Source organism: Stegostoma tigrinum, chromosome 9, assembly GCF_030684315.1.
Source record: "Stegostoma tigrinum isolate sSteTig4 chromosome 9, sSteTig4.hap1, whole genome shotgun sequence".
In the NCBI taxonomy this organism is placed as follows: Eukaryota; Metazoa; Chordata; class Chondrichthyes; order Orectolobiformes; family Stegostomatidae; genus Stegostoma; species Stegostoma tigrinum.
In genome coordinates, this window is record NC_081362.1 from 58,806,367 (window position 1) to 58,820,314 (window position 13,948).

The following is a 13,948-nucleotide window of genomic DNA, read 5'->3' on the forward strand; positions in this document are numbered from 1 at the left end:
TAAGTTTTCATATCAGATCATTGTATTTCCGATGAATAAATCATACAGCAAAACCAAAATAAGCCTTCCATTCTGCCACATACAATGCTATAAGTATTTTATAATAACTAACAATAACTCAACTTTGTGTCAACTGGCTCAGCTGGTACAATTCTTGCTTCTGAACAATGTAGTAATCTTGGCTGATGCTCTAGTTCAGCACTGAGATACAGTAGCATTGTTTTAAAAGCCACTCTTTGAAAATATGTTAAATCAAACATTTATTTCTTAATCAAGGCAGATAATAAGAATGTAATTGCACATTTTGAAACTGGCCATTTTTCTTATTCTGGAATCATGTTTTCCACAAAATACTTGCCTTGCTTATTGATATAACAGCAGTTGTTGTAATATGGAATGCCCGATAAGAAGCAATTTCAAATATTTCTCAAAGATGTCTGGAAATACAATAAGCGAATTTCTTTGAGAAATCTGCTTTTCCTATATTATACGTAAAGCCACATCTAGAATATTTAGTACAATAGCAACCTATTAAAATCAGTTGTTTCTGACATTGCCTAGTAACAAAATGGCCAAGATGTTTGATTGTTAACAAAATGGACATGTGTTTTAGACACAGAACTGTCCTGCTATATCTACAAGCTGAAATTGTAATGGATTGTGTCAGGTTTTGATTTTGGACAGGCTGGAAATCTCATGATAATAAAGCTTTTCAATTTAAGAGGAGAAAATATCTGACAATGCAAGTTTCTTTAGCAGTGAAAACTATTAGTTCAGAAATCTTTTGCCATCACAAGACTAAGGACAGACATAGTTTGGACTACTAACTCTTAACTTCTGCATAGTGGGAATCACCTTGGAAAATTATAAGCAAGTTGTTCTTTCTTTCTCAATAAACATAACTATACCATTAAAAATGCTTGTTTGGTACTTATAGAGCACCAGAAAACATTTGTTAGCTGAACACATCTTGTTGTTAAATGAGGCATGAAGTAAAGCTCTAGTTCTGTTCAAAGAAAAAAAATCACATAACAAATTTTCCAGATTTTATTTTTACTTACCCAGGGTATTCTTAAAGAGGTGATTGAAAATCATTTTACTGACTTTAACAAACTGTGTAATGCAATGACAATTCTTGTTGAAATGCAACACCACACAAAATAAATCTCATGGTGCGACTGCTCCAACTGTTCCTCCCTTTTGACCATTATGAATTTGTGCCGGCTTTCCTGAAGGAAAGGTGCGCAGCTGCCAGCCATGAACAAAATTGGAAGGGTGGGAACATACTTTTAAAACTTGAGCATGTGATTCTGTTAACCGAAATGAAAGATGGATCTGTTGATCATGAAACACCTGCACTTTTATTGCTCCCCAGGCAGCTAAAGAGCTACTTGACATCGAGCTGTGGATTGCACAACTGGCATAGAGAATTGCTCAACATGGGCAAACCAAAACTGTTGACAGGCTCAGGGTCTACAAATCCTCACATATTGAGTAATTATAAACCGACCGAGGTCATCTCACCAAAGCAAAATATTAACCAAAGTGGAAAACAAGAATTTAGAAGAGAAATGTAACGAATACAAGGAAATTAGTCCAAATATTCCTCAAAAGGACCCATGTATATGAGTTAACATGCACATAAAGCCAGTAATTATAAAACCAAACAGTGTGTTAGCTTTTGTATCAGTATAAGAGTGAAGAAGTATTAAAAGTGAAGAAGTATTACTATCAATATGCAGGACATTGGTGAGACCACAGGACTCTGTGTAGTTTTATCTTCTTAGCTAAGGAAGGATATACTTGTTATGAGCAGGGATGCAACAGTGGTTCACTAGACCAGTTACCACAATAAGGGGATTATCCAATAAGGAGAGCTGACTAGGGCCATCCTACCTTCTCTGGAATTTAGAAGAATGAAAAGTGATCTAGTTGGAAGGTGCAGCATTCTTAAAGGTCTTGACAGAATACATAAGAACATAAGAACTAGGAGCAAGAATAGATAATTCAGGCCCTTTATCTTGTTCCACCATTGAATACCATCATGCCTGATCTCATTTCAGCCTCAACTCCACATTCCTTCCTGCTCGCCGTAATCCTTTAACCTGTTACTAATTAAAAATCTGTCTAACTCATCATCAAATTCATTCAGTGACCTTCACATCCACCATACACAACGGTAGTGAATCCCACAGATTCACAAAACTTTGAGAGAAGTAATTCCTCCTCATCTTTCTGTTTTAAGTCTGTCACACTTAGCCTAAAACTATGACATCTCATTCTAGATTGACCATGGAAAATATCCAGTCCATCCCTACAGGTTATATACTGGTTTCTCAAATGTATCTAGAATACAGGGTCACAGGCACAAAATAAGGGATTGGCATTAAATGACTGAAATAAGGAGAATATTTTTCACTGAAATGATTGACAATCTTTCAAATTCTTTATCCCAGGGAGATGCAGATACTCAATCTATTCAAAGTTATTGAACTCAGAGGTTGATGGATTTATAGGTACTAATGGAATTAAAGGAACTGAACAGTGGGGTTGAGGGTGAAGATCAGTCATGATTTTGTAGAATGATGAAGCAGGTCAAAGAGCTAAATAACCAACTCAAGCTGTCAACATGAAGAATACAAATTGAAAGCTGAAAAGGAATACAAAAGTATTGCATGACTATTACTATCACATTCGAAGGACTTGAAATCAGGTGATGCATTTAGTAATGATATAAATCTAACATGCCCTACTAACACAGAAAAATGTTGATAAGAATTTAGCAAGTTTGGTACCAAAATGAAAACCACTGTGGCAGTGGAATTTACATTCTGTGTGTCACGATGAAAGACAGAATTTACTGCAGGAAGCAATTTTCATATGCCAAATTATGCTGTCTCAATTCCCACTGTTCTAATTTTTAAAGGCAATACTTGCACATCCTCAGAACGAGTTGGTTAGAATGTGTCATTCCCATTTAAGGGAGCTATGTAGGTGGATTGCATTTGAAGGAGTGCAGTTTATACAAGATGAAAGAAAATCAAAAAGCTTGCCATTTCTTCTATATTCTTTAATTATCTGCATATTGCACAACATGAAATATGAATGTGCTCAGGAACATGATACATCATGTAATGACCAAGGTAATACATATTTTAATATTGTTTGTTTATAGACACATGAATGTACATAAATTTAATGTCTGTAGCACAAAGCTGATTGCCCTCCTGGGGACAAAACACACCTTTTTGAGAAGGGCACTTGCATGGGTGTCCCTTGTGTGTGCTGGAAGAAGTAGAACTGGAGCTATCCTAATTTCAAACAGCCCTATTACCTGAGAGAACTTTACAGATCTATTTAATTAATTCATACAGCGCTCACCAAAATCAAATGTTCAGCTACAAATAGTGTTCAGTGTCACTAGTATTATTTAAGGAACCTGGCAATCAACTTGTGAAAAAATTGCATTTTGAAGAACTCTTTTCTTCTAAGGAGCCAGGCAGAACTGCAGAATATTTCTGCCAATGTCGTGGTGAGTTGCTGGATTTGGCAGCTGACTTGTCTACATGCAGGTTGCCACGAGTATGGGGGCTGAAGCTGCAGTGCTTCTGAGTCTCTGGGTCAAATGGAAGACAGAGCAGAGGCAGTGAAGAGAGCAAACTCTCCACAGTTGGCCCTCTGCCAATTCACAGCTGGGCTCTTCCATGCTCCATAGAAAAGACAGAGCACGTTTGAAAGGTCAATCATTACATCCTGTGCTCAACTTCCAATGTGATATTGCCAACATCACTGCAACTCTCTCCTTTCAGCATTCTAAAAAATGTTGTTGTCTCTATGATACCCTGGTCTACCCCTCCATCACCCACAATGTACCCTCCCTTTCATACAAAGCACCACCCAGACTAATGATTGGCATCGAATCGCCTGGCTCTTTCTTACTGTTTCCCTTCTCACCATCCAAAGTCCCAAAAACAATTTTGAGGTGAAACACTGATACAATTATACATTTTTCAATTTCGTACACTTAGTACAATGTGCTTCCTCTGCAATAATGAGACAGAGTTCTTCGCGGAACATCTCTGATCAATCTGTCAGCAAGACTCCAATCCTCCAATCACTTTAATTCTCGAGTTTGCTCCCAGTTCTTTTCCAAGAAGGGTGCACTTAATCAGATCAGAGTATGGGGAATATCTACTCTGCGGCTCTCCTGCCTCACCCTAATGAAGTCTGTGGCAGGAAGGACCGTGGACAGCCTTCTCAAACGACCATCAATCGAAGGAACTTCTACCCCCTTCAGGGCAAAATCTTGGCACCAGTGGTACTAATCCAGTGGTGGGCAGAAGCTCTCCTCCTGGCAAGCATGACAAGCAAACCCTGTCATATTTGCTTGCAGACTTTGCAGGGGTGAAAGATGATCCCTTATATAAAGGCACTCCATACCTCGTCAAAGGTACTGGCATCAGGACAGAACAGGGGATGAGAGCTTCTCAAAAGTACCCACAGCCCTTGCTGCTGACAATCTTTCCCCAACCCTGAAACTCAGTCTAGGGTGAACCCAGCAATCTATGCCTGTCCTCAAACCATGGCCACAATTGAGTGCAATACCAGCAGCAGCCAAAACTCCCTTCATATCTGCAAGATATTGCAGGGTAACTTTGTTTCTGAAAATGCTTCAGACCTCTCAGTATTTTCATCATTTTCTATCTTTATTTACCCAGCATCTTCGTGTCCAGACCCATCAGCTTTTTCCTATCACAATAATCCTCTGACATCTTGAAGCAGCTACTTCTTCAGCGGTACATTCAATTTTGAAGGTTATTGCCAACTGTAGACTTCCTGACCCTTGTCCTTCTCCTCTGCCATTCTCTTGCTCAGGGATCCACATCTATTCCTGAGCACATTGATCCTTGTTGCTACTATACTTGAGACACAGAAAATTTCTGTGAAGCACAAACATCTGTCTATGGAGCAGAATATCAAACTAAGACGTTACACACTAACAAGGAGTCAGTTCTGCATTGGAAGACTTCAAAATACATTTCAGTACCAAGTGCCCAGCAATACCCCCTCTAACTTTTTATTCAGCGCATGGAGCTCTGAAGTCCGTGAGTCGCAATAACTTCCAAAACCAGATGTCAATGCGTTGTCACTTATGCATGGAATCTCAGAGCAACCCTGGAGTAGCTGTGTGACTGTGCTGCTTAGAAGAAACATTGGTGCACCATGCATGATATGACACCAACCACATCAAGCAGGAGCCTCTCAGTAAATAAATGATGACACCCAAACTCCAGAGGAAACTGCGACCAACATCAATAAGATGAAGAGCAACAAAGCCCTCAAAGTTGTTATCATTTCACCTGAACGCTTGAGGCACAGTGATCATGCCAAACGTATCAAGCTCCAAAAGCTTTTCATGAGCTCATGGGAACAGGACAGGATTTGACAGAATCTTCACAAAGTTATTATCATCATTTTTGTACAAAAACAAAGTATATAAGTCAGATTTCTCCAACTACCATGGAATCACCTTGCTTTCCCCTTACCAATGAGTACACCCTTCCTAAAATCTTCATCTGTGAAGAAATGGCAAGGGCGAACTGAAGAGCCAATTATGGCCACATGATCTCTAGAGAGTCACAACCTCCTGTCGGTGGATGAGTGGCCCTTCAAACTGATCAAACAGGCCACTGCTAAACTAATTTGGTCGTCAGAGATAGCAAGAACTGTGCAAGTTGGGAGTCAGTGATAACACAATGTGGAGCTGGAGGAACACAGCAGGCCAGGCAGCACCAGTGAAACTGGAAAGTTGATGTTTTGGGTCAGGACCCTCCTTCAGAAATAGGGAAGGAGAAGGGAGCTAGGAAATAAATAGAGAGATGAAGGGGGTGCTAGGGAAGGTAGGTGGGATGGTGATAGGTGAGTGCAGGTAGGAAGTGGTGGGGATTTGTCAGTGGGATGGGTGGGCCAGATAGATGGGAGGGAGGATGGACAAGTTGTGTGAGGTAGAGGATGCGGGGATGAAAAGGAGGGTTGGATATGGGATGAGGCTGGGGATGGGGAGATTTTAAAACTGGTGAACTTCATGTTTAGGCCATTGGACTGGAAGCTCCCAAGGTGGAATATGAGCTGCTGCTCCTTCAGTTTGCGGGTGATTTCCTTATGACACTGGAGGAGGTCCAGGATGGACATGTCACCCAGGGACTGGGAGGGGGAGTTAAAATGGTTCGCGACTGGAAGGTGTTGTCGTTTGTCAAATACTGAGCGCAGATGCTCTGCAAAACAGTCTCTGAGTGTATGCTTGGTCTCACCAATGGAGAGAAGGCCACATAGGGAGTGGCAGATACAATAGACCAAGTTGGATGAGGTACAGGTGAAATGAAAGTTTTGTTTTATGCCTTGAATAGAGGTGAAAGGGGAGGTTTAGGGGCAGGTGTAGCATTTCCTACGGTTGCAGGGAAAGGTGCCGCGAGGGGTGGGTCCAGTGAGGAGTGTGGGGCGGACTAGGGAGTCGCGGACAGAACAGTCCCTATGAAAGGCAGGTAGGGACGGGGAGTGAAATATCTTTGTCTGTGGGGTCGGATTGTAGGTGGTGGAAGTCGCAGAGAATGATACGCTGAATGCAGAGGTTGGTGGGGTGGTATGTGAGGACAAGGGGGACTCTGTCTTCACTTTTGTTGGCGGGCGTGGGTCTGAGGGCAGAAGTTCGGGAAATGCAAGAGATGTGTTTGAGGGCACTTTTGATCACCAGAGAGGGGATGTTGTGGTGCTTGAAGGAGGAGGATATCTGGGATATTGGGGAGTGTAACACCCCATTTTTGGAGCAGACACGGCAGAGGTGGAGGAATTGCAAATAGAGGTTCGCATTCTTGCAGGAGGGTGGGTGGGAGGAGGTGTAGTCCAGGTAGCTGTGGGAGTTGGTGGCTTGAAACAGATGTTGGTTTTGAGGTGGTCACCACAGATGGAGACAGAGAGATCCAGGAAAGAGATGGAGGTATCGGAGATGCTCCAGGTGAATATGAGGTTGGGGTGAAAGGTGTTAGTAAAGTTGATGAACTGGTCAAGCTCCTTGTGGGAGCATGAGGCAGCACTGATATAGTCATCAATGTAGTAGAGGAAGAGATAGGGGATAGTGCCAGTGTAGTTGCAGAAGAGGGATTATTCCATGTATCCTACAAAGAGGTAGGCATAGCTTGGGCCCGTGTGAGTGCCCATGGCCACCACCTTAGTCTGTAGGATGTGGGAAGAGTTTTAAGGAGAAGTTTTTCAGGGTAAGGATGAGTTCGGTTAAGTGGATGAGGATGTTGGTGGAGGCGGACAGTTTGGGCCTGCAGGAGAGGACGAACCCATCAACATGGGGGATACAAATGTACAGGAATTGGATGTCCATGGTAAAGATGAGATTTGAGGGGCCAGGAAATTGTAAATTTTGGAGGAGGTGGAAGGCATGGGTGCTTTCCCAGACACAGGTGGGGAGCTCCTGGACCAGGGGGAGAAAACAGAGTCAAGGTAAGTGGAGATGAGTTCACTGGGGCAGGAGAGGGCAGAGACAATGGGTCAGCCAGGGCAGTCAGGTTTGTGGATTTTGAGAAGAGATAGAAACAGGCATTGTGGGATTGGGGAATGATGAATTTGGAGGCTGTGGGTGGGAGGTCACCTGAGGTGATGAGGTTATGAATGGTCTAAGAGATGTTGGTTTGGTGGTCGGGGTGAGGGCAAAATCGTGGGGGTCGTAGGAGGAGTTGTCAGAGAGTCAGCACTTGGCTTCAACAATGTAAAAGGTCTGTGTGACATACTATAACTGCGCCTCCCATTACCTGTGGGTTTGATGGTGAGGTTAGGGTTGGAGCGGAGGGAGCTGAGGGCTGTGTGTTCCGTGAGGGAGAGGTTGGAGTCAGTGAGAGGGGTGGAGAGATTGAGGCGATTGATGTTGTGACAGCAGTTGGAAATGAAGAGCTCGAGGGAGGGTGGGAGGCATTGGGGTGGTGTGCAGGCAAATGAAGTTTGTTGGAGGCGGGAGAAAGGGTCTGTAGATGATGGGTTAGACTCTCTGTCAAAGAAATAGGCGTGGAGGTGGAGGCAGCGGAAGAAGATTTTGAATCCAGATATGAACGAAATTCATTGATGTGTGGGCGCAGGGGAATGATGGTGAGTCCTTTGCTGAGGACTGACTATTTGTCCTCAGTGAGTGGGAGGTCTGGGGTGGGAGATGGTGAAGATCCGGCAGGGTTTGGGGCTGGAGCTAGGAGTAGAGTTGGTTTGCAGGAGGATGAGATTAGATTAGAAATAATGGGAACTGCAGATGCTGGAGAATCCAATATAATAAAGTATGAAGCTGGATGAACACAGCAGGCCAAGCAGCATCTCAGGAGCACAAAAGCTGACGTTTCGGGCCTAGACCTTCATCAGAGAGGACTGATGAAGGGTCCAGGCCCAAAATGTCAGCTTTTGTGCTCCTGAGATGCTGCTTGGCCTGCTGTGTTCATCCAGCTTCACACTTTATTATCTGAGATTAGATTAGAAACTGGCTTTCTGTAAGAAGGCAACAAGTGGTGGTTGATGGAAAGTATTCAGCCTGGAGTCAGGTCACTAGTGGTGTGCCTCAAGGATCTGTTTTGGGACAACTGCTTTTTGTCATTTTTATAAATGATTTAGACGCAGGCATAGGTGGATGGGTTAGTAAGTTTGAAGATGACACTAAAGTCGGTGGAGTGGTGGACAGTGTGGAAGAATGTTGCAGGTTGCAGGGAGACTTGGATAAACTGCAGAATTGGGCTGAAAGGTGGCAAATGGAGTTCAATACGGATAAATGTGAGATGATTCACTTTGGGAAGAATAATAGGAAGGCAGAATACTGGGTCAATGGAAAGATTCTTGCTCATGTGGATGTGCAGAGGGATCTCGGTGTTCATGTGCATAGGTCCCTGAAAGTTGCCACCCAGGTTGATAGTGCTGTTAAGAAGGCTTACGGTGTGTTAGGTTTTATTGGTAGACGGATTGAGTTACGGAGTCGCGATGTCATGCTGCAGCTGTACAAAACGATAGTGTGGCCTCATTTGGAATATAGCGTGCAGTTCTGGTCACCCCATTACAGGAAGGATGTGGAAGCAATGGAAAAGGTCCTGAGGAGATTTACCAGGATGTTGCCTGGTCTGGAGCACAGGCCCTATGAAGAAAGGCTGAGGGACTTGGGTCTGTTCTCATTGAAGAGAAGGAGGCTAAGAGGAGATTTAACAGAGACATACAAGTTGATCAGAGGATTAGATAGGGTGGACAGTGAGAGTCTTTTTCCGAGGATGATGACTTCAGCTTGTACAAGGGGGCACAGCTACAAATTGAGGGGTGATAGATTTAAGACAGATGTCAGAGGCAGGTTCTTTACTCAGAGAGTGGTAAGGGCATGGAACACCCTGCCTGCCAAAGTAGTTAACTCAGCCACATTAGGGGCATTTAAACAGTCCTTGGATAAGCATCTGGATGATGATGGAATAGTGTAGGGGCAGGGGCTTAGATTAGTTCACAGGTCGCTGCAACATCAAGGGCCGAAGGGCCTGTTCTGCATTGTATTGTTCTATGTTCTATGAGGTTCGTTGGAGGCGGGAGAAGGAGTCTGTAAACCATGGAGCTGAGCTAAACATTTATAAGGTGATTCATTTGGATAAACTTATTAGGTCACCTATTTAATTTGATCTTGTTACTAAATAGCTTCATTATGAATGTTTCACTGAACTCCAAATCCATTGGTGGATGAGTTGGAATGTTAATGTTGGTTGATTGATATCTTTGTGAAGCTATAGTGGGTCATTCTTTCTTTGGCCTGCTTTTTATTGCCTCAAAGTTTATTTGGACAAAATTAAGAGATGCGAAGTGGGATAAAGCTTCTCTTATCGAAACGATGACAGTGGCTCACTGATAGTTCCTTAAGGTTGTAAGAGCAGCAGTTTCTTTTTAAGCCAAATTTCTAAATGATCTTGTTTTTCATGAGCATGTTAAGACTGACCATTATTACCATATGAGTCATCAATTCTGTGCATTATGCATTGTGGATGAGTGGGCATGGAGTTAGCAGCGGTTCACGGAGATGGCGTGGACACATAGGAAGCAGGTGGAAGTGTCAACATCTGTAAAATTAAGGTAAATGGTCTAAGAGCTTTTAATACCACTGAAAGGAAGTCCAAGACAACTGGGGGTGGTCTTCTAATCAGTCTGGCCTGCTACTTGCTCACCTCTGTGGTCACAGCAAATTGCTTCCAGGATGAGACGGCCCTGTGCCCTTCCATTCCCACCTCTCAAGACCAAAAATAGTGCATGTGGTGCCATTTATGTGGAGATGGATCTACTGTATTCATAGATTTCCCGCTAAAATTTATCATTGAAAATCTGGCCCTTGGCTTTCTTGGTTAATGAATCCCCCTGGGAATCCAGTTCCAGCTTTCACTGCCAACCAAATAAGCTTTAATCCTGGACAGACCATACCCAGACTGTTGTTTGCAGTCTTAGATATGCTAGTGTAGAAATATTAGTGTCATGGAAAGAGTATAGTGAAGATTCATCAGAATTATTCGAGGAAGAAGGGCCCGCAATGATGGTGTAAAATCTTAAGAATTGGCACAATAATTTTCAAAATTATGAAATGTTTTGCATTAAAGAACAGTGAAATATTCTTTTGGCCGAATCCATAACATTAGCATTATCACTTGAAAAATAAAGAAGTTCGAAGTTATGTTTTCAGAGAGCTATCGGAAAATGAATTCTGTATCACAAGTGAGTGCAGAGACAGAAATCCTAATAATATAATTTAAAATTAAATTGGATGTGTAGTTCAAAAGAAAAAGTATAAAAGAATTTGAAGACAGGGTGAGGAAATGTAATTAGAATGGATAGCTACAGTTAGAGAGCTGGCACAGGCAACTGAATGGTCTCTTTCTGTGCTGTGGTAGGTTTTGGATGGGGTGACACTGAGGTCATGCTTGAACTTCTTTGTTCTCTTTTATGTAACATGGGTTTTGAAACACAGCTGCATTATTGTCAAGTTTGCAAATAAACCTAAAGCTTTGCAGAAAAAAGAAAATCACAGAAGGCAGATTAAAGTGTTGAACACTGAGCAAAACAATATTAAACGTAAGTAGAAAATGAATTAAATTGGGTTTGCTATAATAGAGTCACTGCTGTCACTGTCTAGACAGTGGTGAGGTAACTAAATAAACTAATAACATCCTTGGATATAGAGCAATATCAATGGAATACTAATCTACTGCAGTTATATTCAGAATGTAGATGTGCTGGTTATAATTGTGTGGAGCTCCTTCTGCCACTCTCGCAAAAAGATGTGTAAGTATTAATCAAGGCATAGGAAATAGTAAGAAGAATTATTCCATTTTAATATAATGCATTACTAACTCAGTTTCACCAGTTTGGTACATTTGCTGAGCCTGAATCTGAATGAATGATGGAGGCACGGCCCTTGTTCTCAGGGTTCTACATGTCTCACTGTGTGGAGGAATGTGTGCAACCCTCACCTGCAGAACACTCCATCACTGGCTGTTCTCAGAGTTGACAATCTGCTCCCCTTCTTATGTTTCCAACATAAGTCATTGCCAACAAAAATGATGCACCCAACTGCAGGTGGATGTTAGTCTCTGTGGCTTCCTTGCTAAGAAGGTAAAGTTGGACGCAGGTGGGCCGGAGTCATTGGCAAGCCCAGAAGTAGCAGCCACCATGGGAACCAAGGAGCATCCAGCTCAGGCAGAGCTTGCAGTCATATATGCTGCGTCAGGGCCATGGCAGAACAGAAAAAGCAGGCTCAATATTTCATGTCCAGTGACCCTTCAACAGATCAGGCTAACGAAGGGTCACTGGACATGAAATGTTAACTTTGCTTTCTCTCCACGGATGCTGCGAGATCTGCTGAGTTTCTTCAGCGATTTCTGTTTTTGATCTCGAATGAATGAATTGTTATGTGAGGATAAGTTTGGAAAGAAAACAAGGCTGGCCTTCAGAGTTTTATTCACTTCAATCAAATCATCCCTCACTTTCTAAATTCCAATGAAAACAAGGCTGGCTTTGTTTTCATTGGAATTCAGAAAGTGAGGGATGATTTGATCGAAGTGAATAAAACTCTGAATGGTGTTGGCAACATGGGCAAGGCAAAGATACTTCCTCATGTGGGTGTGTGTGCAACTAATGCACAAGGAGTTTTAAAGGTAGTGTGAACACGAGGGATATTGGTCAATTCTGATATCCTGGCAATGAAGAGTTGTTCCGCAAATAGCATGCAGTAAGATGGGGCTAGAATCAAAGGGCAGGGCAGATTGTTAATGAGGTGAGCTTGGTAAAATATGGCATGAGATCTTGCTAGAGTTTGTAGTAAGAAACCCTCCAAAAAAACTCAATGAAAATGGCAATTAGTCAAAAATAAGTAAGATTCAGCCCTAAATATTTGAAACTGCTTTGAAATATTTTGTTCGAATAATGCGTGTATAAATGTTTCAATTACAAAAATTCAGATAATTAGTGTCTTGTAACTTGACTATATTGTGGAATGGCTGTTAACATAGATTATTAATATTCTACCAAATCTGCATGGCATGAAATTGTCTGAAATTAGAATATTTGAGGCATTAAGAATAAGACTGAAACTGCCAAAGCTTGTACTTTTAATTCTGCCGACCTAGAAGCAAATGATTGGCAATATGTCATAAACATTTGCCACTGGCACACCATTTCCTCTGGCAATCCATTTTGGATATTTAGCAGTTTTTGCATAACAAATTTCTTTCTAGTATCAGGTACAAGCTCATTTTTAAAAACAGTTTAGATAGTATATATACATCATAGACAAATTGTTTATGTTAACTAGAGGACAAACAATTTACCAGACAGTTTTGAGTTCAAATCAACTGGGGCAGTTAAAGGATCAGAATTCAGTTTGGAAAAAAGTTAGAAACAAAGTAAAAGTGACCATGAAGCTTTTAGATTCTTGTTAGCAAAGATTTCGTCCATTCACATCCTTTGGAAGATAAAATCTGCCGTCTGACTTACACAAGACCAATGAATTGTAACAATTTTTTTGGACAACTACAGATGAATAATAAATAACTATTAGTCAGCAATACAATGATACATTCTTAGTCTGGAGCTGTCCTCTGTGATTCCTGATAATTATCACAGCCATGGCAGAAAAGGTGATCAGGATAAAGCAACGGTAATGGAGTTGACAGAGAAAGAAATGATTGCATTCTCTCTTGTTGGAGATGGTCATTTCTGGGATTTTCATTGCATGAATGTTAATTGTCAATTATCAGACCAAGCCTGAATGTTCTCTCATTCTTGATGCACATGGGCATGGATTTCTTCAGTATCTGAAATTTGTGAATTGATACTGAACATTGTGCAATCATTAGTGAACATCCACACTTCTAACATTATAATGGAGAAGCGATGGATATGAATGAAACAGCTGAAAATGGTTGCTCCTAGGCAACTAACCTGAGAAATTTCTGCAGCAATGTCTTTGGCTCCCACCACTACAAGAGTGGTAGGCAGGACTAGAACCAGTGGAGAGTCTAGATCTTGATTCCCATTCACTTAAATTTTGTAAGGTTTCCTTGATGCTACACTCAGTCAAACTCTTCCTTGCTGTCAAAGACAGCCATTTTCACCTTACCTCTGGAATTCATCTGTCTTGTTCACGGTTGGAGTAAAATCCTAGTGAGGTATGGAGCTGCGTGATCCTGGAAAAAAGCTGCAATTGTCCAGGGGTTTTGGAAATAGGCTCAAAGGCATAGTCACTGGTGAAATGGATGGGAGGGATTTGGGTGGCATTCCTGTAATCTTTTCAGTCAACATGCCATTTTGCCTCAGGTGAGCAATCTGCCTACCTAAAGCCTTCAGTGGCCAAATAAGGGCCTCTTCTTGTGCCAACTGGCATTTTATCAATGGGGGAATG